The sequence below is a fragment of the Canis aureus genome, chromosome 35 (genome assembly GCF_053574225.1).
Source record: "Canis aureus isolate CA01 chromosome 35, VMU_Caureus_v.1.0, whole genome shotgun sequence".
Lineage (NCBI taxonomy): Eukaryota > Metazoa > Chordata > Mammalia > Carnivora > Canidae > Canis > Canis aureus.
In genome coordinates, this window is record NC_135645.1 from 19,661,312 (window position 1) to 19,686,646 (window position 25,335).

A 25,335-nucleotide genomic window follows, 5' to 3' on the forward strand; every position below is an offset into this window, starting at 1 on the left:
TATGTCCATCTGCAAGCAAGAAAATACCAATTAACAGTGGCTTAAATAATAGAAATAAAGAGATTTAATAATTTCACATCAAAGAAGTTTGTACTTGGCTGAGCCTGCATCAACTAAGAGATCGAAGTTGCTGTCATATACAGTAAGATCAATTAGTAATTAGGTAGTAAGTCATATTGACATATATCTGATTAGACATACTGAGAAGGGGTTATTGGGGTGCATGCTAGTGGGGGGGGTAAGGAAGAAGGAAGAAGAGAGAGAGAGAGAGAGAGAGAGAGAGTCTTAAGCAGGCTCCACCTCCAGTGCAGAGCCCTCTGTGGGGCTCAATCTCACAACCCTGAAATCATGACCTGAGCCAAAATCAAGAGTCAGACACTTAACCAACTGAGCCACCCAGGCATCCTTAAATATTTTTAAAATAATGAACGTATGAATATCAATTTAATGTAAGTCTGGACAAATGCTCTTTAATGGTTATTTTCCCCCTGGGATTTGGGGAGATCTCTTCACATGAAGGAAGCAAGAGAGAATTTGAACAAACTTACTTCATTGCCCGCTGAAGAAGCTGCTCAGAAAAGAGAAAGTCACTGCTTATCAAGAATTCCTTCGATTCTTCTCAGAGTCAACCTGAATGAAGAGTTCGTTAGGCAGCTAGAGACAAGTTTTATGGATACAGTAAATAAATTTTTATTGCTAAGTAAGCCAAAATGTAAGCAGGAATGCTTAATGATACTCTAGATACCCCGGGAGTGAACTTTCGCCATCCTTCATACATTGCTGACATGTCAACTACAGCACTTCACACTTGACTGAGAAGCTATTAAAACAATTACCAGGTCATTAACAAGGGCTTTTAAGACCAGTTTTGAAACCATACTAGTGAGAAAATTTGCTTTGATAGGCATATTAGCCCAGAGGGTGGCCTGGACTTGGACAATTTTCAACTTCAAGGCCCTGTCCTCTGGCCTCTCTTCTCTTTATTCTTCTGATTTCTGGGACACTCCCAAAAGCTTGTAAATTATTATTTTAAATTTCATTAAAACCCCAACCATTTATGCCAGAACAATTGGAAGACTCTTGCTTGAATGCCTGTGGTTCTAAGTATCCAGATTCAGAGCAAGTTTTCTGTAACCAACCTTGTCCTGCTTGCTCCTCTCACAGCTTGAGGCCTTCTCTTACCTCCAACACCCAAGTGCACTGTCTTCATCAGGCCCATAGCTGTCCTAAAACTTCCACAGCAACAGCTCACCCTCCCTGCTCTTCCGGATGCCACCCAGTGCTTCCAAATTCCCCTCTCTCCCCTAGAGTCAACATTTCTACCCCTTCTCTCCTAACTAGGTACAGAGAGGAGCATGTACTCATCCTGGTCATAGTAATTGACAGAGATGATAAGTTTCTGACATGTCTCATAAAATATATGTTTGTATTTCAAAGAGAAGCCTATTGCAAATGGATTAAATGCTATTTAACGTGTTAGCTCTGAGGAAAATAGTACTGTTTTGTTTTACTGAGGAGAAATTAAAGAACACAATGATAGTCCAGTTAGGAAGGTCTTAATTGTCTCTTAATTCATGATTAAATGAAAAGCTAAGCAATAGCCATTATTACCAGATGTCCTTTTATCTACCTCCCCTCTCCCCCTAAGGTGGGATTCTTTATAAATAGGCCTGACATAGAGATAGAGAGATGAATATGCATGCCAAAGAGATGAGCTCTCATGTAGCTGAAATCTGACAGCTAAACCAGGTGGCCATTCTAAGTGGGTATTCTGACCCTTTCATACTTTCCACAGGACATTCTGTGACAGCTTTATTGTTCATTGGGACACTGAGGAGTAGTGCCTTCTTACTCATTTATGGAAATATTAAATACTCGGCCAATGTGATTTCTAAATAAAGAAATGTTTGCAGCAGAGAATATACAGATATTACATTCTCTCTTATGGCAGATAGCTAGCCTATCTCAGAAAGAAGACAGAAATTTTGGAGAGAATTTCACCTAATACGCAATAGTCAAAATCTGTTACTAACATGGAGACTCAGGCTTCTTTGGGAGCTTCTACATAGACTCTTGCAGAACAGATAACAAGTATACTTTTGATTAGGAATGTCTCCCTCTTTTTTTATATCAATTTTACTGCCAGCACATCTCCTCCCACAGAAAATAAGTGAGTAGAAATCAGATGTTGATATTCTACTCGTAGAATCTGGCTGCAATCAATTGCAACTTTTATGGGAAGTAATGCTGCTGTTGGTTTTGTTTCTTTCATTTCTCAGACTACCGAAGAGACCTATTTCAAAATAGGTCTAAAAAATACAGATTGTTTAAGGTCTTAATACTGTTCAAAGCAAATTACTAATAATAGTAAAATAATGGCTGAACTTTTAATTTCAGCAATTTTTTGCAATAATTAAACAATGAAAAATCTATCATTTTCAGATGCAAGTGTTGCAGTTTGAGAATCCAATATTCTTTTTTTAAACATTTACATAGTTGACGTTGTAAAGCCCTTCTAGTACATATGCTTCTTTGTCATCTTTCAAATTGCATAATTACTTACCACATTTTTTTTTCTCATGTGACAGAAGAGACTGTATTAACTATCTGTTGCTATGAAAAAAAACTACCTCATGATTTAATGCATTAAAACAAGAATAAACAGGGATGCCTGAGTGGTTCAGTGGTTGAGCATCTGCCTTTGGCCCAAGGTGTGATCCTGGAGTCTTGGGATAGAGTCCCACATCATTCTCCCCATAGGGAGCCTGCTTCTTCCTCTGCCTATGTCTCTGCCTCTCTGTGTCTCTCATGAATAAGTAAATAAAATCTTAAAAAGTTTTAAAAAACAAGAATAAATACTTCTCTCATAGTTTCTCTGGGTTGGGAATCTGAGAGCCACTTAGGTGAGTGATTCTGTCTTAGGGGTCTCTCTTGCAGGGCTGCAATCAGGGTGTTGTGTGGGACTACAGTTATCTGAAGGCTTACTAGACAAGGAAGATATCCCAGGTGTCTGACTCACATAGCTGGCAAGTTGGTGCTGGCTGCAGGAAGACTTAGTTTTTCACCATGTAGATCTTTCCATTGGACACCTTGAGAGTCATATAGCTGTTGCATTTACCCAGAACAAATGGCCCAAAACAGAGTAAGGCAGAAATGACAGTGTGCTTGATCATGTAAGCTTGGAAATCACACACTTTTGCTCTGCTGGATTCTACTGGTCATATAGATAAACTGACACAAGTGGGAAAGACTACACTAGGGTATGAATAGAAGGGAGGCAAAAATCATTGGAATCATCCTGGAGACAGGCTGCCAGATAGCCACAAACTGGAACAATAACTAACACAGAGCAGAAACCCAATAAATTATATATTAGTTGAATGATTTTTCTTTTTAATAAAGCAGAAGAATGAGAAGCAGAAAGTAGAATGCCAAAAGGACTGGCAATGCTTGAATTAAGTGTCATGTGCCCTATTGTCTACCATGTTTTGTCAACAAACAAGAAAGCTTTCCTCTAAGTTATTCATATAGGACATTATTTTTATTTTTGCTTTGTAATAAATATTTTAAAAGTGAACAGTTGGAGAAAAAGCAGTAATTATAAAAAGTCCTTTAAGATATTCAAATATTGGGACACCTGGGTGGCTCAGCAGTTGAGCTTCTGCCTTTAGCTCAGGGCACGATCCCACGGTCCTGGGATTGAGTCCCACCCTGGGCTCCCTGCATGGAGCCTGCTTCTCCCTCTGTCTATGTCTCTGCCTCTCTCCCTCTGTGTCTCTCATAAATAAATAAATAAATAAAATCTTGGAAAAAAAGATATTCAAATTATAACTTTATAGTTTCCTCATCTGAAAGTGTTTGACCAAATTAAAGCAGGGGACAGCTGAAATTAAACTAGTTTTTAAATGGCTATCATAATTCTTTTTAAAAATTATCTACAAATCAGGTTCTACATTGTTTTAGGACATTTCCATAAGGAGTTCTGTGAAAATAATGTGCATAAAATTAATAATCTTGATTATCCCACTGTAGCATTTATAAAGTATCTAATTTCATCTTTTAAAAATAAATAATAAAATGAATAATATTTTTAAAAATCTTAAATGTGACTAAATCCTTTAAATATTTCCCTTCACTTAACCACTCCTTTCCCAAAAGATCAATGGGCTTCTCCACTGGAAGAGGGAAAATGATTTTTGGAACCAACTCTCTGCTTCATCATTTCCTCTTCAAGTCCATTTGTCCTCAGAATTCGTAAAAAAAGTGAAGATCCCCTTAGAAGTCACTGGTGCAAATAAGACTTTGCTTGAAATTTTTGAAAATTTTCTGAGAGGTAAAAAGTTCTCAAGACACTAAGAGCCAACTTGGTCCTTTGAAAATTAAACATAATTACTTCACTTGGAAGATTATTTCACAATTCAGTGGATTCACTTCCAGGAAAATTGTCTTGGTGTCAAACCTAGTTTAGCTTTTTTTCTTCTTTGTACCAGACTTACAGTAGCTCTCCTTTATTTCATGAGGCACCCTGCAGGGAATAGGAATGCTTTGCAAATTAAACACTATTTGAATAAATTCAACATGGAAATGAAGGCCTTTATTATATTTAGCCTTTGTTATTATATATAATTTTATATAATTATAATTAATTATAAAATAATTGATTTTATAATGTAAAAAGATTAATAATATAATTTTATTATTAATTATAAAATAATTATAATTTATATAATGTAAATTATACTTAGCCTTTGTTATTCTCCTTTGTGTCAATGATGATGGTCAATTTCATCATGGATATTCATATTACTATAAATGTGATGCTAAGAAATCTCTAATATTGCCAGTGTTGGGTGAGAATATTGATGTATATGGATTAGTAGCTAATAGTGTGCTACTATTCTCTTTCATGTTACATTTTTCCTTGTCCTTCTCTTTGTTTCATCAACTTTCTGCAGCAGTCATTTAGTAACTAGACTCTACTCTGCTTTTTTGGGTTCTTTTGTTCTCTCCTAGTAAATCATTCTCCCAAGCCTCTAAAAGACTCTTGTTTTTCATCTGAACTCATTCCAGATTTGTTTATTTCTTTAACATTTATTTTGTTTTGCTTTAAATAATGAGGTGAGCAGCCTTGATTACAGAGCTTCATTGAAAGGGAAACGTATAGTTTTGGCTGCTTGACTGATGGATATAGATACAAATGTAGAGATAGAGAGATAGAGAGATAGATAGATGATAGATAGATAGATAGATAGATAGATAGATAGATAGATATCCAGAGAAGAAGTATTATATAATATAGTAGAAGGAGCAGAGGATTATGAAATAGGAACCCTGGTTCTAGGCCTTGCTATTATACCTGCCTGGCATGATTATTTGAGGAAATCACCTAATCTCTCTTGTCTGCCCTATCTTCATTTACTCATTCATTCCAAAAACACATATTGTGTGCTTAGGGATACAGTCATGTATAAGACAGGCTAGGTTTCCCCTTTTTTGGAACCAAATTGTTGTAAGAATTGACAAATTATAAACAAGTAAGCAGAGAATTTACAATCTTTAGATTTGATGATTGCTTTTAATAAATAAACATGGGAATTTGTTAGAAAATGACAAAGGGTAAGGAGGGGGACTGTATTTAGATAGACAGGAAAGCCCTCTCTAAGAAGGCATTATTTGGATAAAAAGGACTCAGATATGGGACGAATCAGGGGACAAGCAAAAAGGGCAAACAAAAACCTGTAATTTTTGGTGTTTTTGTTATTTCAGGTCATAATGTTATTTATATAACTACCTTTCTGTCAAGACCACAGTTTAAAAAAGTTTTGTAGGCAAATCTCATCATCCCACCCCTCCATCTCTGTGGTAAGGGCATAGATAGTATCCACATCTTTAGACGTAAAAAGTTAACTCTGAAATTATTAGAATTTATGTTCCTCTGAAGTGAACTGCTTCACTATCACTGGCTAAGAAATACTAGATTCTCCAAAGCGATCATGTAGATTTCTTTGGCATTGCCATGTGGTTTCACTTTTCAACTTCCTGGTGTTGAGGCCATTCCCCCTCCCCCCCGCCCGCTACATACCATTTCACACTTTTCCAAGTTAAGAGAAGAATACTTCATTACTTCATTAATTTTGACTTGTTGAGGGGAAAGTATATGTTTAAGCTTGAGAAAGAGTTATTAGAAAGTTCAAGATTTGGTTCTGACACCACCGGTAAATAGAACATGGTAAGAACCTGGGTGAGAATTTGGACAAGTTATTTTAATCATTTGGGCCTCAGTTTCTTTCTTTATAGAATGTAAACAATGAACTAGATCAGCCTGTTTGTGAGAAGATTTTAATTCCATTGTCCAAGGAAATCTCTCATGGAATCCCAATGCTTCCATCAGTTATCATTTATTTTGTAAATGACAGAAACTAATCTAAGAAAAAAGCATTTATTATAAGAATATCAGGTGGTGACCTGACTGTGAGAATCATGGCTCATTCTAATAGGGACTAGACATAGATAACAAGTACTATTCCCTCGGTAAATCTGCAACAGAATAATGTTTATACGTTATCACTTGAGAAAGACTTTCATAACACATTACCTGAGAAAATAACATAATATTATTTTCTTCCTTCCCTTTTCCTTTTCTGAGCAAAGACAAGGTAATTCTATTATTGACCAAAGAGCAATGCTCCCTTGTTCTAAACCATGCCCTAACCAAACTTACCAAATGCCTCTGTTCCCCCTACTACCTTGCCACGATTAATTTAATATTATATGCCAAAATTCCAATGAGTTAGCATCGAGTGAAAATCTAATTGCTTGGCGTGGTACATGTGCAAAAAGAATCTGCGGGTGGAAGATGACTAAGTCCCTATTCCTGAAGAGACTTCACGAAGACATTAGCACAGTAGGCCAAAAAAAAAAAAAAAAAAAAAAAAAGGACACCACAAAGCGATACCAGCATGTCACTGTTCTGACTAGGAAATTTCCTAAAACACTCCTAGACATGTAATAAATGTATCCTTCTTGAGGATTAAATATTTTTTCAAGCAACCTCTAAGTTTTTAGTCACTCTCCACTGAAATAATATTTGCTTATCATTAGGGAGTCCAGAAGGAGCTGTTCAAAATGCAATTTTCTCCCCGGGGCCATTCTGTTCCATGTTTATTGTTACATCTTATCATGTCCTCCAAAAAATAAAAATAGAAACTGCTTACTGGCAGTCATAACAGATGAATTCACCCTTCCTTGCCAGTAATCATGAAATTCTTTGCACATGGGATTTCTTCAAAGTAGTATCTTTTCTGACTGGGGGCTCAAATCTTTAAAGAAAAAAATTTTTTTTTCTTTTTTTTAAGTATCACAGAATTACTTTAAGGCCAACCAGCAGCAAATTTTAGCATATTGATTTTTTTTGTATAAATAAGCTGACAGAGGTTAATTGATTTGCCCAGGGCCATACAGTATGGCTGGGACTGAGTTTAGAAACCTAGATTTTTAGCTTCCTGGTGTAAAGCTTTGTATTCAAGAATGAAGATCTTGCACACACATAGTTTACAAGCAGTACGTAGGTTGCAGAACTATTTCTGACATCTGGCAAGTGTCTAGGAAGTCTCACCAATGTAACTGCTTTTTGGTTTTTGCCTGAGATCCTCAGAGTAGAAATTCTCATAAGTACTGCCCTATCTGTAAAGTCTCAGACTTTGTTCTTCTCAAGAGAGTAGTGTCATGCTGAGGAAATCTAAAAGGGAAGCATATACTTCTTATACGCAGAGAATACTCAGAAATAAAAAAAAAAATTGCTGCCATTAACTCACAATGATTTCAATAATGACCTTTGTTCCAGAGGATCCAAATGCATATAGAGTGTGATTTGGATAATCAAGCCTTGAGATTATTCTGGGCCCAGGTTCAGTCTGGATGCCTAACACTTTACCTCAAAACAGACCCCAAACCTCAGAGAGGCCACAGGCTAAATCGACTTTCTTCAAGTCTTTCAGGTGAGGGGTAACCTGCTGGCCTTATCCGATTACTCAGATTTACCCTCTGTGTTCAGGCCCTTAGCCCGAAACCAGAAGCCTAGGTATCAAACAAAGTTGGACAGTTTCTGCAGGTAAGGGGTGCGGGTTGCATCTATCCTTTCTTCCTTTCACCCCACAGTCCAGATGTTTTAGGAACTGGTTCTGGTTAATTTGATCACAGTATGTTTTGAAAATGATGCCCTGTTTAGCAATACAGCTGGGGAACTGGTAAATCTGGCTTAGTTTTAATATCTTCAAAATGAACTAATTGCACTAAAGCAATTCTAAAACCCGTATGAGCTCTAAATTCTAAATACTTCAATCCCTCTAGAAGAGCATCTATAATGACAGAAAATGAGGGGTAGAAAAAGCCTTGGAGATTAACCAGCCCAGAAGTTTTTAAACTGTGATCCAAAGAAATCCCTCCAGGGGTCAAGGAAGTGTGGGGAGAATGAAAGATTTAGTGACTTGCATCCCACATGTCCTGACCCATGGAATCCTCCCAGATAAAACTCCTGATTTTATCAGTTGTAGATACTGTGCTTCCTTGCCTTAGAATACAAAGGCTTTAAACAAGTTATCTAATCCAACACCCTACTTACAGATGAGAAAGTAAATAGATCCTAGAAAATCTTAGTACCTTGCCCAAAATGACATAGAAATGGCATTGGGCCATAGATGGCAGACTCCGGACTTAGATCAAAACTGACAACTCTGTTTTCCTTAGAATTGTGTTAAAAGTGATTTTTAACCTCACTGGGTCAGCTCGCTAAACTCACAAGCTACTGTTCCTTTCCAGGGTGTCCTTGTCTGGTGCTGGATAATCTTAAGAAAAGGATGGGAAAGAGATCTGTACCTCTAAGAGCGTGTACTAGCTTTTCAGAGAGACGAAGTGAAAAATTAATTATTCCAAATTCTAGGGATTAATTTTAAAAAGGTTTTTCAACTGTTCCTTTTAAATCATAGTGTAATTAACAGGTTGTTAGTATTTACTACCGGAGTGGTTCAGAGTTCCTTTATTTCCTACTGCAAATGTGTACTCTTCAGGAAAAATCAGGAAAACTAAGTAAAATGTCACAAACAAGGAAGAAAAACTACACTAAATCCCTATAATATACACTAAATTGGTATTCCTTTCCTTCCTAGTTTAGGAGACTTTGTGAAGACTGTACCTGACTTTGAAAATGACAAATACTGTGCCCAAAACGTTTTATCACTTTATATAGAAGGTCAAGAGAGAAAGCAAAACTCAAGGTTGGTATTTTGTTTGCAAGTGGAAAAAACATAACTGGTTTTCCTGACAGAAACTGTAATTTAACTTTTTAAGAGACTGAACCATTATTTCTACTGAATTCAGGAATATTCTTAAATTTTGCTTTAAAATGTTCACAAACGTGCACACAAAACAGGCTTTGAAATTGTTTGATGCCTCGGACAGATGAAACTAATATTTTATACAAATACCAATGGCCTTCATTGTTCTTTTCTTCTTTATAATCTTTTTGTCCCCCAATTTAAAAATTTTAAGCAAGTAGTAGGACCATCTGGAGCCCTTGTGTTTTTATTAGTGTTCTGACAGTACATCAGAAAAAGTCTGAAAACTCATAAAATGTCTCTAGAAAATATATAAAGTATGTCAGTATCTTAAAGGCAGATTTTTTGCCATGCTAAAAACTTATTTTCTGTATGTTGAAGTAATCATAAAATCAGTTGAATTTAGAAATTTTCTCACAGAAAAATTTTTTAACCTTTTTTTTAAAAAATGAATTTATGCTCATGATACCCAGTGCTGCCAAACAACCTTTTGTTCTTGGGTTTAGCTTTGGCAAATTCTCTTGGTAGTGCTCTCGTTCCCTAGACAACTAGCTAATGAAAATATATAGATTGAGGTTCATGTGACACAAAAGAGGCGAGCCTAGAAAATGAACTTCCCTTTCTCATTTGTTCAGCTGATATTCCTCTGGGATGGAAGCATCTGGCCCAACTGATTAAAGCTGCTTCTACCTGCCCAGAGGCAGTTTATAATCCAATTTCTAATCTAAATCCAGGAATTTCACTGCTGTGGATAATCATAGACTATCTCGGTGTGAAGAATCAGCTTGTCTCTGCTTGAAAAAAGTTTGCTCTGAGTCTTATAAAATCTTCCTGTTGCCTAAGGAGTCTCAATCGGGGCCCTCTATGCTCTGGGGACTGTGACCTAGTATGGAACTGGCTTTATGCATTGCAGGCTGGGTACTCTTCTTGAGTTCGCTGAACCAGCAGTTTAAGAAAAATGTATTTCTATAAATCCAATGGATATATTCCTTAGAAGTCTCACACATACTGGGCAGCCGCTCCTCTTAAACTACACTACATATGTAAAATGTTATACTCCTTGGCCTGGTATTGGGTGCTGGGCTGAAAGTGGATAAACTTGCCTTAAACAAACTATGTCTTTACAAGACTGGATGCTCACCCAGGAGAAAATGGGCCTCAATTAGGGTCAATCTGGCTGCAGCAGGCACTTCCAAAGAAATCTTGGCTGTATCAGATGAGAACGAAGGGGAGGGAAAAAAGAAAAGAAAAGAAAAGAAAAAAAAATTTTCCAAGAAGCTATGAGTAATTTTCTTAACATTTTAAGCCAATGAGTATTTTAAAAAGAAAAAGTCTACCCTGGGGCAGACTGAAAAATGAGAAGGACAAAGGTTTGACATTTCCTGGAAATCTTGTCAATTAAGAAAGAAAGAAAAAAAAAAAAACCTAAAAAACAGAACTAAAATAGTTATCAATCTCTCACCTACATGAAAATTGCCATCATAATGTAAAAGAAAATTTTAAGAAAAAGTTTTGGTTCAAAATTTGTTAAAAAGTATCCTTAAGGAGGGGAATTGCCCTATTATATCTGAATGTTAAACATGACCTTTAAATTTTTTTTCAGGTAAAATTCTGTCTGAGTCATCAAAGTACAGGAGGCCAATGATATACATTCCTCTTCCCCGCATTTCTTCTGGTTCTTCTGTAACTATTAATGTTTGAATTAAAATCTCAGAAATGGCTTCAATCCTCTGTTAAAAGAGAGCACGAGTCTCTCTGATTTTAGAAGAAAAAAATTACCAAATTAAAGTAAAACAAAAAAATTCTGGGCAATTCTACCCCACATTCTCTTACTACATCAGCCTTAATCCATCTCATTGTATGGATTCATTAAATTTTCAACATTTTGAGAAAATATACTGAAAACTGCTGACATTAAGAAAAAAAGAAAACATGAAATGAAGATTCTTTAGGAATCTTCCTAAAATTCCTTAGGAAATCTTGTACCATCTTAGTAAAGATTCTTACTCCTTCTAAAAAACAGTTTCCTGTCCAACTTCGGTATTTATTGTTCTCATTATTCAAGGGGCAGACACATTGTTTTCTGGGCTTTCTCTACATGCTCCCATTACAACACTTATTAGAATCTAGCACGACGCACTCGGTGAAATCACTGAATTACAGTAGATGATGCTTGTTAGAATAGACACAGATTAATATAATTTTCTTTTCTGCCACATGACTTATGAAGTTGGAAGAAATAAAAGCTGAGACGGATATAGTGAACTACTGGGTTAAAAAGTAAACAGATTATAAAAGAAACCCTGTCAGAGAAATAAAATATTATCAGAGTTTGGCAAATAGAATGAAATAATATCCTATAACTTCTTCACCATTTTAATCAATCAACCATAATCCTTTGTGTGAATATCTTTGCCATTTCTTCACTTGCATATTTTCAAAATCTGTAATCATAGTACTTGGGTGTATATACGTGTAAGTATGTATTTTAAGTATTCACTTTTCACTTTATGCCATTGAATGAATATGTCACAGTCTATTTAACAAGTTTCCTATTTTTGGACATTCGAGTTGTTTCCACATGTTAATTTTATGAAATAAAATTCTGTAAATTTCATTATCATAAGGTTGCTTAGTAAGTAGGATTACTGAGTCAGTGAGTGTGATTACATATATATTTCTTAATACTTGTTTGCCAAACTGCTTTCCAAAGATTGTACTGGTTTTGATACTCAAAATCTTTCTTTTTTCTACCTTACATGTAATCAAACAAATAATAGGATGAATATGATTCTATCGCATTCTTTTTCACATTCATGAGTAAGAATTTGTGCTTTGTAACTCCCAGACTATCATTTTTCAGTCACTGTGAGGATAATTTTACTCATTAATGCATTCTTTTATACCTGTATTTATTAATTCAAAAGCCATCTATTGAGACCTTCTGCAGAAAGCCACAATACAGTAGATATAGTAGTATCTATATAATAGAGAAAATATAGTAGATATAGTAGAGAAAGTATAATATAGTAGAGAAATATAGTAGAGATATAGTATAGTAGAGATATAGTAGAGAAAATATAATAGAGAAATATATAGTAGAGAAAATATAATATTGACTATATAGTAGAGATATAGAAAGATATAGAACTGGGGGTATAGTGGTGAATAAAAAAGACCCAGATCAAATTATTAGTGCAAATTCCAGGAAGGGACACAGAAATTAAACAAATTATTACACAATTATTTCAATATAATAGTTTTACAGCAATGAAGCACGCTACTTAGATATGCTGAAAAAATAAAACAAATTAGCCTGAAACTGGTGTGAGTAGACAGTGCAGTTTCTCTGAGAATATGTTATATTTAAAACTTAACTCTAAACAAACTGAGGATTGCTGGAGGGGTGGGAGATGGAGGGATGGGGTAATAGGCTGATGGGCTTTAAAGAGGGCACGTGATGTAATGAGCACTGGATGTTATACGCAACTGATGATTTATTGAACTCTACATCTGAAACTAATGGTGTAATATATGTTGGCTAATTGAATTTTAAATTAAAAAAATTAACCCTAAGGAGTGAGGAGGAATTCATCATGTCATAGGAAAATGGATGGAAGTGAGAGGGTTAAATGTGAGTTTCTGTCCTCATGCAAGAACTTGGAGAGTCAAGCAACAAAAAATTGGTCCCCAAGGGTGAAGCACTAGTGAGAAAGTCAGATATTTTCAGGATATGAGGCCTTCAAGGTCACTACGAAGAGATCATGCCGGGCTTTAGGACCATAATAAGGATTGTTAGTTTTATACTGAGTCCAATAGAACTGTAATCTAAGGGCCAGAGGGAGCTAAAGAAGAGTTTTAAGAGGCAGAGTGATAAGATTAGTCTTTTTTAAAAAGTTCTTAAATAACTGTAGAATAGATTAATTCTACAGGGAGAAGGAAAGAGAGAGTCTTAAGCAGGCTCCATCTCAGGACCCTGAGATCAATGGCCTGAGCTGAAATCAAGAGTTGGATGCTTAACCGAGTGAGCCACCCAGGTATCCTTAAATATGTAGGTTTAAAAGGAAGATTCCTTCCACAAAAAATATTGAGGAAAAAGGGACCAAAGAGGTAGAAGAAAATCGTGGAGAGTGATTTTCGGAATCAAAGAAATTTTTTTTTAACTGTCAAAATTGTGGCAAATGTTGGTAAGTTGACAAGTGAGACAAAGAATGAGAATTGAAAGACCAGGTGACTTCCAAAGGGCCATTCTGATGGAGTGGGCTAGCTGATTTGACAAGGATAGAGTACATAAAAGAGCAGAGACAACAGAGATTGGTAAATATGGATAGTTCTTTGAGTGATTATTTGAACTGATATTTTTGATGTCCAAATCATCATTATCAAAAACAAAACAAAACAAAACAAAAAACAGAAGATGTATTTCTAGAGAATTTTCATATTTCCAAAGGACTTTATTAAAATATACACGTTCATCCATGGCCTTCAGAACACTAACCCACTACAAATAGTATTTTTAAATATCTTGTTTCTCCCATTGCAAGCTCAAAGAAATGTTACACCAGTTGAGTTTTTACTGGGGGTGAAGGTAGAAAGCTTGGGATATCCGGCAATGCCAAGAGTTATTTATAAGATTTCTTCAGGGACAGCCTAATGTACCCTGATACAAAATAAGGCTTTGTATTCTCAGCCACTTAAGCATATTTATACATGCAATATATATTATATGTAAGGCATTTACCCATATCTAGATAGGTAAAACGAAACTGTGAAGTCTAACATACCCTGGTCCCCTACTCAAGGGCTCAGTATTCATAATTGTCTTCCTGGCATTTCCTGGCATTTCAGGCTACACATTACTTTCCTAAAAACACCATTCACAGGGTGAATACCATTCACTGAACTGAGGATATGAAAATCTCAGGTTCAGGCTGCATTCAGGTGTTCAATTGTTTGACCTATTAATCAGTTACTTAACTTTAATTCCAATTTAACATTGAAGATACACCTTTGATCCAAATAGAATGGTCTATTTTACTTCCTGGGCTCAGCAGACACTCAGCTATTTTTTCTGTGAGTGTCTTTTTTTTTTTTTTTTTTTTTTTTTTTTGTGGAGGGATTGTAACTAGCAAGCCTGAGCTCTCATCTACAGAAATCCTTCTTAACCCAGCTCTCTCTTTCCTGGGCTCCTTCTCTTTGCCTGAACAAATTCCTGTCAGTAACTCATTTTCAAGCATTTTCTGGCTCAACTGCTTCTGAGCAACCAATGTTTGTCTTTCAAGATACCCCAGCAGCCCTTCCATATTTATCTACTCCATCTGTTTTCTATTTCAGTTCCTCTAAGCTCCCTTTTACTTGTCAACCCTAATCACTCCCCTGCCACTGTCCCTCCCTAATCTTAGTTTATCTGGGCTTCCCAAGAGACAACTGCCATGTAAGTCATTTGGCAGGATTGTTCCCTTCTCTGAGAAATGGTCACAGCGGTATTTCTGAGCCTATTTTACAATGGATGATTTTTATTTTTTATGTGAAGTGAAAAAAAAGGTGAAGACACCATCCAAAATATGTATCAAAATAAAGCTTGTTTTCACCACAGCTGGCAACTGGATTTCCTAAGATCGTAGCCAGCACAAACTGCAGATATCTTACCTGTATTTTGGGTTTTTAGCTTTTTAATTTCAGATTATGAGAGTAAGGAAATAATTTTCAATCTCTTCTTAAGGCAAATGACAGATGCCGGGTATTTTCAGAATTGAAATATAAATGTTAAGACATTATGTCACGGTTCAAACTATTTACCAGATGAGTAAAAATAACACATTCTTATGTGGTAAACCACTTAGCTAGAACTGTATAATTCTACATTATTTGCTCGTTTCTTCTTTTTTAAAAGAAAGCCAAACAGCTCTAGAACAAACATTTCCCTGTGTCGATTGGATTTAGAGTGCCAACAAAGTTTTGTTTCTTTTTGTTAAAGCATATTTATTTTTAGACCTTTCAATCCACTATTGCAAACAGATGTGCTCTTTTTTTTTTTCCCCCTCCCATGGAAGAAAATAAATAACCAAGGCTGGAATTCCCTTTAAGTACTTTTTAAAAAAGAAAAGAAAAGAAAGGAAGAGGGAAAAACAATAGGAGTTTTATTTCAAAATTGTGCTCTAATGCCAAGCATCCAATCTGTAAAACATTTTACCCTGTTGGTTTAGGGATGGGGAAAGACATCTGTGTGTGAGGCATCAATCTGTTCTTTTGAAACACAATTCCAGTTCACAGAGCTGTGATCTGTTTAGTGATAAACACAATTTTCTGAAGCTGCTTTTCAAAAGGCAGAAATATTGACAGTGTAAATCCTAACACTTAAAAAACTTTTATCTAAACAAAAACAATACTAATAGCTAATATTTGTGCGGCCTCACACGTGCCAGACTGTGAGCACACTGCTTCATGTACATTATCTCAGTGAATATTTACTTTTGGAGATTGATGCCAATATTAGCTGCAAATTATAGATGAGAAAGTAGGGAAGCAAATGGTACCACAGTTTGTACAAATTACTTGGCTAGTTAGGGTTACAATCATGTACAGGATCCAGTTTTGCCTCTTAGTCCGGCATCTTCTAAAATGAGCTACCTCTTTCGACTAAAGTCAACATTGGAAATAAAAGGATGAATCTAGCTGGGAGTCAGATTAGATTGCAGCAATAAACTTTCTTTTAGGGTCCACTGGGGAATCAAAGAGAGGAAGGGAAAGACTGGAATCCATCTACTGCATCTGTAGGGGTCCGGGCATTACCTTATGTACTCACCTAGAAAAGCTTTTTTATTGAGCAGAAACAATGGTAGAACAGACCTTGGCATCCATTCAATACTCATTGATTATATATAAAGAGAGGTCTTCTTATCTTCCTAGTCCACTGGCATAAAATGCTCTGCAGCCCAACAATTCCTTTCTTCAGGCCTGACTTAAGGCTATGAAAGGTTGTCTTTAATATTCAGGTAATAAGTACTGTCTCACATTTAAATCAAGCTTCTGTGTCTAAGAGCTCTGAGCACTTTATAGGCATTATATCATTTTTCTTCTCAACAACTTCATGCAACGAGGAAATGAACTTCACCCTTCCAGGCCTCACTCAATGCCAGTCAGGAGGTTTGCATTTCACATTCCTATTTCATTTTCCCTGCAGCTTCCTAGAAACTAAAACAAGAATTCCACGATTCTTGGCAACTAAGCTTGGTCGCCTGGGGTTGTCCCTGTCTCTGGCTGGAGTTCCAGCCGGTATGCAATGAGGGTACCAGGCGAGGTAAGCTCCGAGCTGATGGAATATTTGGGGTATTTAGTGAAAGAATTATCATCACATCTCTGAAGAACTAGGGAGTTCTATTTGCCTCTCCCAGTTATTACCGCTGTCATTTGCGTTTTTCTAGTAGCCAGACTGTCACACAGCAAGGTCCTCTGAGGGCATTGGTGGGACTGATGCTTGGGTAGTAAAAACTAGAAAAGAGGAAAAGAAAAATGGGAGGGGTTAAGAAAAGAAGAGTTGCTAGGGAGAGAAGAAGGGCAAAGGAGAGTAAGAAAGAGCAGATAGTAGGGAGGAAGGGAGAGGGAGACAAACAAGAAAATGGCAGGAGGGAAAGAGGAAGAGAAAGGGAGAGATGGAGGAAGGCAGGAAGTAGGAGGATAATCAGAACAATGCCCAATGCTATTTGTATTGTTCCTCTACCATTAGCATTATAATAACATCACTGTTACTAGCAGAGGAGGTTGCACCTAAATAGAAAGAGCATAGGTTTTACGGTTAGAGTAGGCTTGGATTCCAGTTCTGACTCTTCCCCTGCTGAGCATTACTATGTCTCTAGGAAAGCTACTTAATCTCTCAAAACTTAGTTGATTTTTAATTATAAAACAAGAATAACATCTCCCCTCCAAAATGTCCCTAATTCACAATATAGATCTCCTAGTGCAGAATGAACACACGATATTATTATTTACAAGTGATATGTGGCAATCACCCTCCATTTGGCAGCATCAGGATTCCCTGCACCTAATAAGAAACCCACAAAATACACTATTTATGATTTATGTCTTAGCATGCCACTGGTCCCTTTGTCTTGGTCTGTCTTTCATATGCCAGCCATTAGCTTCTGCTGCAACATGTGTAAGTGCTAGTGGCCATGGACCTTACATTTTGGGGCCATTGCTCCGGTTTCACTGGTATCACTCCCTACCAGCAGATGAAGTAATATATGCAGACAGCCAAGGATGTCATAGGGATTCTTCTGGCTTTGTCCTCTCTGTTCGGACTTACTATGTCTGTCTCTTCACATACACGAACTATTGAATGCCACGATCTTAAGATAATTTGAAAATTCTATGGCTTATGTATCTACTAACTTCCTCATCTGTGCACGAGTGATTCCCACTTTAATTAACCCCCATGACTGCTCTGTATGTTCTGAAAGAAGAAGATATGAATAAGAAAAACAAGCATTTCCCGCCTAGATCTCTAGAGAGGCGGTGAGACTTATTGGAAGATAAATTGTACAGTACAGCTGGCTTCTTAAATGAAGAGTATAAATGATTGCTAAGAGAAGTGATAGACGGGCATCCTGTTCAGAACTAATATGCACAATTTCTTCACATACTGAACCTCTACACTTGCAGGTTTTCTTTTTCCTGGACTTCCTTATTACTCATTCAACTGGCAAAAATTATTGAGCTAAGTGAGAGACTCATCATGTCAGTGGGGAAAAGTAAAGGTTATGGCAACACATGACCTTTGTCCTCAAGAAACTTGTGGTCTGTTTAAAAGCCTTCAAGTGATTTAATTCTTTCATCTATTGTATAACAGTTGACACCACTTAGTTTATAACTATTGGGTCAGTCCTAAGATTCCTTACAAGCCACTTAGTTCATATTACTAAGGTAGATGACAAGGAATAGTCTGGAATAGCACTGCCCAATAGCAATAGAATAGAATAGAAAAGAAAAAAAATTACATATAGAATTTTAAAATTTTCCATAAAAGGTTGAAAAATATAGCCATAAAAAGGTTGAAAAATATAATTAAACAGTTTTATTTATTTAACCCAACATATCTAAAATATTATCTCAACAATGTAATTAAATATAAGATGAACCGAAGAATATTTCCAGTGTGTGTATTTTATACTTAACAGCATATCACATATTGGAGTGGCCACATTTCAAGTACTCAGTAGTCATATGTGAAGAGTGGCTAGTGTACTGACAGCACAGGTCAAACCCTTCCTCCGAGTTGCCAGATAGTTTATTCATTTCATTTATGTATCTATACTCAACCGTTCTCCTTCTGCACTTACCCTAGCCTCACATCTCCATTATTTTATAAGACAGAGAAATATGTATCCGAATGTCCCAATGCCAGAGACAACAATGTAGGACTCAGTTTTCTAGAATTCAGATTCAGTGTTTTAACTTGTAAACCACCATGCTTTGCTATGTCTTACTAACTGTATTCAGAAAAGCTTAACAATCAGGGCCATAATGGCAATATAAAATTATAGTCCCAAACAGGAAATGTCAATGGGTGCTGTAAGCCACTGAAAGAACACCCAGAATTTAGCAAAGCAGAGGATATAATTGTCATGCCCATGGCAGCATTTAGCTGGGTAATGCCCCTCTCATTACCTTGCAGGACCACCAACTGTGGCACTCTCATATTTATATATTGCTTTGATGAGAAGGTGGAATGTGAAACAGTGTCTTCAGTTAAAATATATTACCATAAATGATGAGGAAGCTAGCCACCCATACAATTTTTAATCCTATTTCTTTGGCTAGTCATGGTCTTCCTTAGGTTTCCTTATTAGGCCCACTCCATTTCAATTACTAAGGTGGATGTCCTAGCTAAGAATGGTAGAAATGTAGCATTTGAACACTGATAATGTTACTTCTTGTCAAGAACTATGAAAGGTCTGAAATTTTCATCTTTCAAGCTATTAAGTTAGCTTACCATAGTTTCATAGATACTATCAGACAACATGGGACCCCTGGGTCAGGGACAAGGAGACTTACTGTATTTATTACATGTTCTCAACAGTTGCCCTCAGCCCCCACGTTCCATGGAGTGATGCCCAAGTGGATGCTGTGCACACTGTGACTGCACATCTGAGGAATCTCAAGTTAAGGAAATCCCAGTTTTTCAAAACATCTGTTAGTAAACCTGCCCAATCTTTATCCTGGAGGGAGATGTTATCTTTATTATCCTGAACAACAAACACATTTCTCCTCTGCCCTGGAGGAAGAAGGTACTTGCTCTATCTTCCAAGGCTGTTGCCATACAAACACCCTTAAAAAATAGGAACGAAAGATCTGAATGTCTTTGCTCAGAAAATGTGCAGAAGCAAGAGACTCGTGGAGAAAGTCTTGCCGCACTCTTATGTTAAAACCCCTCACTGGCTCTTTATTATTTACTAGATGATTTCCTCTTTTTCTTATTATTAATTAATATTTATTTATTGCTTTTTATGTGCTAGTAGATTTGAATGATTCTCAGATATTTGCAAAAACTAAGATCTAATAGAAATAAAAGATTCAAAAAGTAGTTTAAGTAAAAATTAAAGAGATGAGTTCCAGTCATTCCCATCATTAAGAACTTTAAGAGAATAATGGGTTTTGTTATGAGATCTTGGTCATGATTATCTCTCAAAATCATAATATCTGGATCTTTCGAGGGCTCAAGCTTTATTATTATTATATTTCCTTACTATGTGCCTTGCTGTGAGGTTTCAAAAAATACGGTTATTAGAAAAATATCTAATCTCTCACTTTCATATTTGTCTCTCTTTCCTTTCTCACAGTGAATGATAACAGCAACATTAATCTAAAGTGGCTTTTGCTACCAAATATATTTCATCAAACATATCTAGGTTGTGTAAACTCACACTGAAACCTTCATATGTATGGAGGTTATATTTAAACATATAAGCAGCTATTTTATAAACTAGTAGGACTCTTAGAACTCTGTATAGAATCTACAACTTTTGAAACAGCTGCGCAGAACTGTGTAATTTAGGATAGCGGAGGAAGTTGGAAACCACATCCAATTTAAGCTTTTAGGAGAGTCTAGGTCATTAGGAGGTCATTCTCCAAAATGGAAAGGAGTCCTGGAACTCTTGCCCAACCAAGACTGACACTGGAAGACAAGTAAACTTGTGCTACACTCTGTGATTTGTAGAGACCTCAGAGGGGCCCAGGTTTGGCTCACTTTTCAGCTGACCATAAAGAAGACTTGGGAGTAAATGGTCACAGGGAAGAGTCTACCCACTGGATGAATCACGGACCATTTTCTGCAGCCTCTTGATGTTTTTAATGACTTAGTCATCAAAATCCTGACTCTTATGGGAATCTGTTCCCAAAATTCACATAGATGGCACATCAGTGGTATATGGACAATTTCTTGATCTAATCCAGAATAATTAACCAGCATTTTAAAAGTCATTGTTAGAGACCACATGGTATGTATAAAAGAATATTGGATGAAAATCAGTTGGATAGGTTCAAGTCTGTTTTTCCACTGGTTAGGCCGGGCAAGTCACTGAAGTTATCTGATTTCCTCACCTACAGTATGGCCGGAGAGGGAAGGGGGGTTGATGATTCAGTGACCCCCCGACATCCTTTCTCGTCTTGCTTTGTGTATTCTAATTTAAGATCTGGCCTTCTAAATTGGGTACTGGGAAAGAATATATACCGAGATGCCTTTCGGCTTCTGTTGCTGTTGCTACTTTACAAAATAAGTTGTCCTATTCAGAAAGCATCGGGTGCAGAACTAAAAAAAACATATGTGACCATTTGTCAGCACAGTACCTCCTTAGTGACACTTGGCTCACACATCTAGTTTGTCTTTTTTGGGGGTGACTCAAACTCTTAGGGTCATCATCCTGGGTGACAAGTCATGTGGTAATGTAAAGCATGAGGCAGATATTGTCAGTTTAACCAGAAGGTAAAGGAAAAATACAATCATCTTCCAGTCTACTCATTTTGAATCTTCTCACAGCATCAAAGAGAAGCTCAGAGATAGATTTCTTGCAGTCTCCCCCCTGACAGTGTGGGATACCTCAGTCAGATGAATAATACATGCACTGGCAAGCAATGCAATTTGAAAAGAATCTGGCATTTACAAAGCAGCTTTACTAGGGGAAAGAGTAAAGGCTTTGAATATTCTGTTGGTTTGAGAAGAGGTTCTGTGTCACCCTATCAGGTCACACAAACATCTGATCAACTGCCACTTGATGAAAGCATTTATTAAAGTCAGAATAGGGAAATATCAGCTTGAGGAATGGAAAAGGCTACAGGATTTATTTTTAAACCTCTGGGAATAGGAAGGAGTGAGAAAATTTCTGTTTCTAGAAGGAAATACAATATGAAATTTGGTTTTGATTGAATGGGGGAAACATAAATCCTAAAACAGTGAAGATTTATTTTTTAAAGTCTTAGGATTTCTGCTTCCAAGAAAATGGAGTGTAGGCACCTTTTCCTATTCCTCCAACTAAGTACAACTAAAAACTCTGGGCATTATATATAAAACAAATATAAGAGATTCTGAAAACTAGAGAAAAGAAAGCTGACCAGCTGACTTCAGGATCCAAAGAACATAGAAGTGAGCTCCTCGGGTTGTCTTTCTTTCTTTCTTTCTTTCTTTCTTTCTTTCTTTCTTTCTTTCATTCTTTCTTTTTAAGATTTTATTTATTTATTCGAGAGAGAGAGATTGAGAGAGAGAGAGAGAGAGAGAGAGGCAGAGACACAGGCAGAGGGAGAAGCAGGCTCCACGCAGGGAGCCCGATGTGGGACTGGATCCCAGGTCTCCAGGATCACACCCTGGGCTGAAGGCAGTGTTAAACCATTGAGCCACCCAGGCTGCCCCTCAGGTTTTCTTTTTTGTCCATATCTTCCAGACCTGAAACTGAAGAAGCTGGCAACCCGGACCACCAATGGATGCAAACAAACAAACAAATAAAAAAGCCCAACAAAAGCCTTTCTGTCTAGCCAAAGGACCAGGAACAGGGCAGACTAACAAAACAGAAAATTCTTTGACAATAACTGCTCTACTCTAGCTAAACAACACAGAAAAAACTGTGGCACTATCCCTAAATATACCAACAATGGTTGACTGGGGAAACCAGACTCCATTCTCCTAGCTGTAGTAAGGTTTCCCCAAAATCCCCAAGAGGGTCATGTCAGAACAGGTCAAGTAGGGACATGGGACTTTCATGACCTTCATCAGTGACAGTGAGGCTAGCCCTTCTCTCAGTGTCAGTGGACACCATACCACCATCCCCTTAGCCAAAAGTAATGAGATATTCCTCCTATTTTTTTAGGGGGTGGACTCCAAGGAAACCTAGTGGAGAGTCAAGACTTTAACTATAAACCATCAGTAATGAGGCCATTCACACTGTGGTATTAGAAAAAAGTACATGGAGAGCTGGAACTGTCATACCATCAAACACTACCTGAGGTTCCCTGCTATCTTTGGTAGAAGCATAGATTGAGTAGAGAACCTGGGCTTTTACTTCTACCTGGCTGTAAAAAGGCAAACAGTGGATCAATGTCAGAGAAATCCACTGAAATAGAAGGTTAAAATAAGATCTAGAGTCATCACATAAAATTAATAAGATCCATTGTATTATAAATTATAATACTGGAGTCTTCTCATTTAACAATTTCAAAAAATTTCCACATTTCAATAAAAAATACCTCATATGAAGAGACAGAAAGTTCTCAGACTGAATGAAAGAAGATAATCAGTACATGCCAGGACTAGGATAACAGAGATGTTAGAATTAAGTAACAAATATTTCATATCAGCCACAATAAAAATGCTTTAACAGAGAATTATGAACATGCTTGAGACAAAAAATAGAGTATAGCAGAGAAGAAATAGAAAATCTCAATAAAGACATAGATGAAATGAAGAACAAAGTGAAAATTTAGAACTGAAAAAGATAACCAAGAAAATACTCAGTTGAAGGGCTCAATATCAGGATGAAGGGGCAGAGGAAAGAATCAGTGAACCAAAATATAGAAGAGCATAAAGTACTCAACCTGAACAAGAAGAAAACAGACTGGGGAAGAAACAAACAAACAGCCTGAGCCTCTGTGATCTATGGAACCATAATAAATGATCTAACATTTGTGTTTTTAGAGTCTTGAAGAGAGAAGAGAAAAATAAAGTGGGCACAAAAAAGTGCTCAGAGAAATAATGGCTGTAACATCAAATTTGATAAGAGATATAAAGCTACATATTTAAAAGCTGAGCAATCAAATAGAATAATTTCAAAAGGATCCACACCAAAATGTATTTATATTAACCTTCCCAAAACTAAAGGTAAAGTGAGAATTGTGAAAGCAGCCAGAGAGAAACACCACCATATTTAAAAGGAAAAACCAATTCCACTGACATCAGATTTGTCATCAAAAACCATGGAGGCCAGAAGGAAGTGTCACAAGAAATATAATCCTGTAATCCTATATCAAGTGAAAATGTCCATCTGGAATAAAGCAGTAATCTCTTACATAAAGGAAAACTGAGGGAATTTGTCACTAACACACCTACACTTTAAAAAAATGACTAAAGGAAATTTTCTTTCTTTTTTTTTTAAGATTTAATTTATTTATTCATGACAGACACAGAAAGAGAGGGAGAGACATAGGCAGAGGGACAAGTAGGCTCCTTACAGGGAGCCCGATGCAGGACTTGATCCCAGACCCAGGATCAAGCCTGTGCCCAAGGCAGACACTCAACTGCTGTGCCACCCAGCTGTCCCTAAAGGAAATTTTCTAAACAAGTTGGAAACAATAGAAGAATGAACTTTCAAGTATTAGGAAAAAAGAACACAATAAGCAAAATATTAGATACAATAGGCCATCCTTCTGCTCTTGAGTTTTCTAAATTATAGTTGATGATTGAAGCAAAAATTATAAAACTGTCTAATGTGGTTCTAAATGAATATAGAAGAAATATTTAACAAGTGAAAGAGAGTAAAAGTACATAATGGGAGATAAACTTCCTATACTTCACTAGAATTGGCGAAAGAGACACCAGTAAACTGGAAGTTATGTATATAAATCCTAAAACCAAAGCAAGCATTAGAGAAACCTACACAAAGTGTTACTCTGAAAAGGTATTATTGACAAATCAAAATTGAATTTTAAAATATGTTTTCTGAACTCACAGGAAGATAGTAAAAAGGAAACAGAACAACAACAACAAAAAAAAAAAAACGCAGAAAATAAACAGAAAACATGTATAGTAGTGAATTTAAGTAGTAAACTTATATAAACTTAGTCCTATATTTAATGTATCAAATGTAAAGGGTCTAAAATACCAATTAAAAGACATAGATTGGCACAGTAGATTTCAAAACATGACCCAACTATATGCTTTCCATAAAAAACTCTATTCAAGAAAGCTTGGGTGGCTCAGTTTGTTAAGCATCTGCCTTGGCTCAGGTCATGATCTCAGAGTACTGGATGGAGCCCCGCCTCTGCCTCAGGCTCCCTGCTTAATGTGGAGTCTTCTCCCTCTCCCTCAGCCCCTCTCCCCCATCATGCTCTCTCATGTGCTTTCTCTCTCTCAAAAAAATAAATTACATCTAAAAAAAATCTGTATTCAAATATAACAATATAGGTGAGTTGAAAGAAAAGAAATGGAAAACCAATCAAAAAAGGAAGCAACAAAATAAAAGGAAGCTACATTATTATCAAATAAAGTAGACTTCAGATCAAAGAAAAATATGACCAACAGAGTAGGACACTATATAATGATTAAAAGATACATTCTGATCCTAAATATGTCTGCACTAAATGAAAGAGCTAATAAAACATGTGAAGCAAAACTGATAGAACTAAAAGGAGAAAAAAAAAAATCCACAACTAGAGTTGGAGACTTAACACTCCTCCCTCAACAACTGATGAAACAACTAAAAAAATAAGCAAAGGTATAGAACTCAACAATAGCATCTATCAA

The 25,335-nt window shown here is 36.5% G+C and overlaps 1 long non-coding RNA gene across 6 annotated transcripts in view; it reads left to right on the forward strand.

Moving 5' to 3' along the window:
- Positions 1–21,191, forward strand: part of LOC144305304 (uncharacterized) — a 76,373-nt gene extending 55,182 nt beyond the window's left edge. For 3 of the 6 annotated variants that reach the window (XR_013372353.1, XR_013372354.1, XR_013372357.1), the window contains 2 exons: positions 9,165–9,272; positions 19,411–21,191. This is a non-coding gene — a long non-coding RNA (uncharacterized LOC144305304). Of the gene's footprint in view, positions 1–9,164; positions 9,273–10,935; positions 11,789–19,410 lie in introns of those variants that run through there. The other 3 variants (XR_013372356.1, XR_013372355.1, XR_013372358.1) reach the window with 2 other exon arrangements.
- The last annotated feature ends 4,144 nt before the right edge of the window (positions 21,192–25,335 follow it).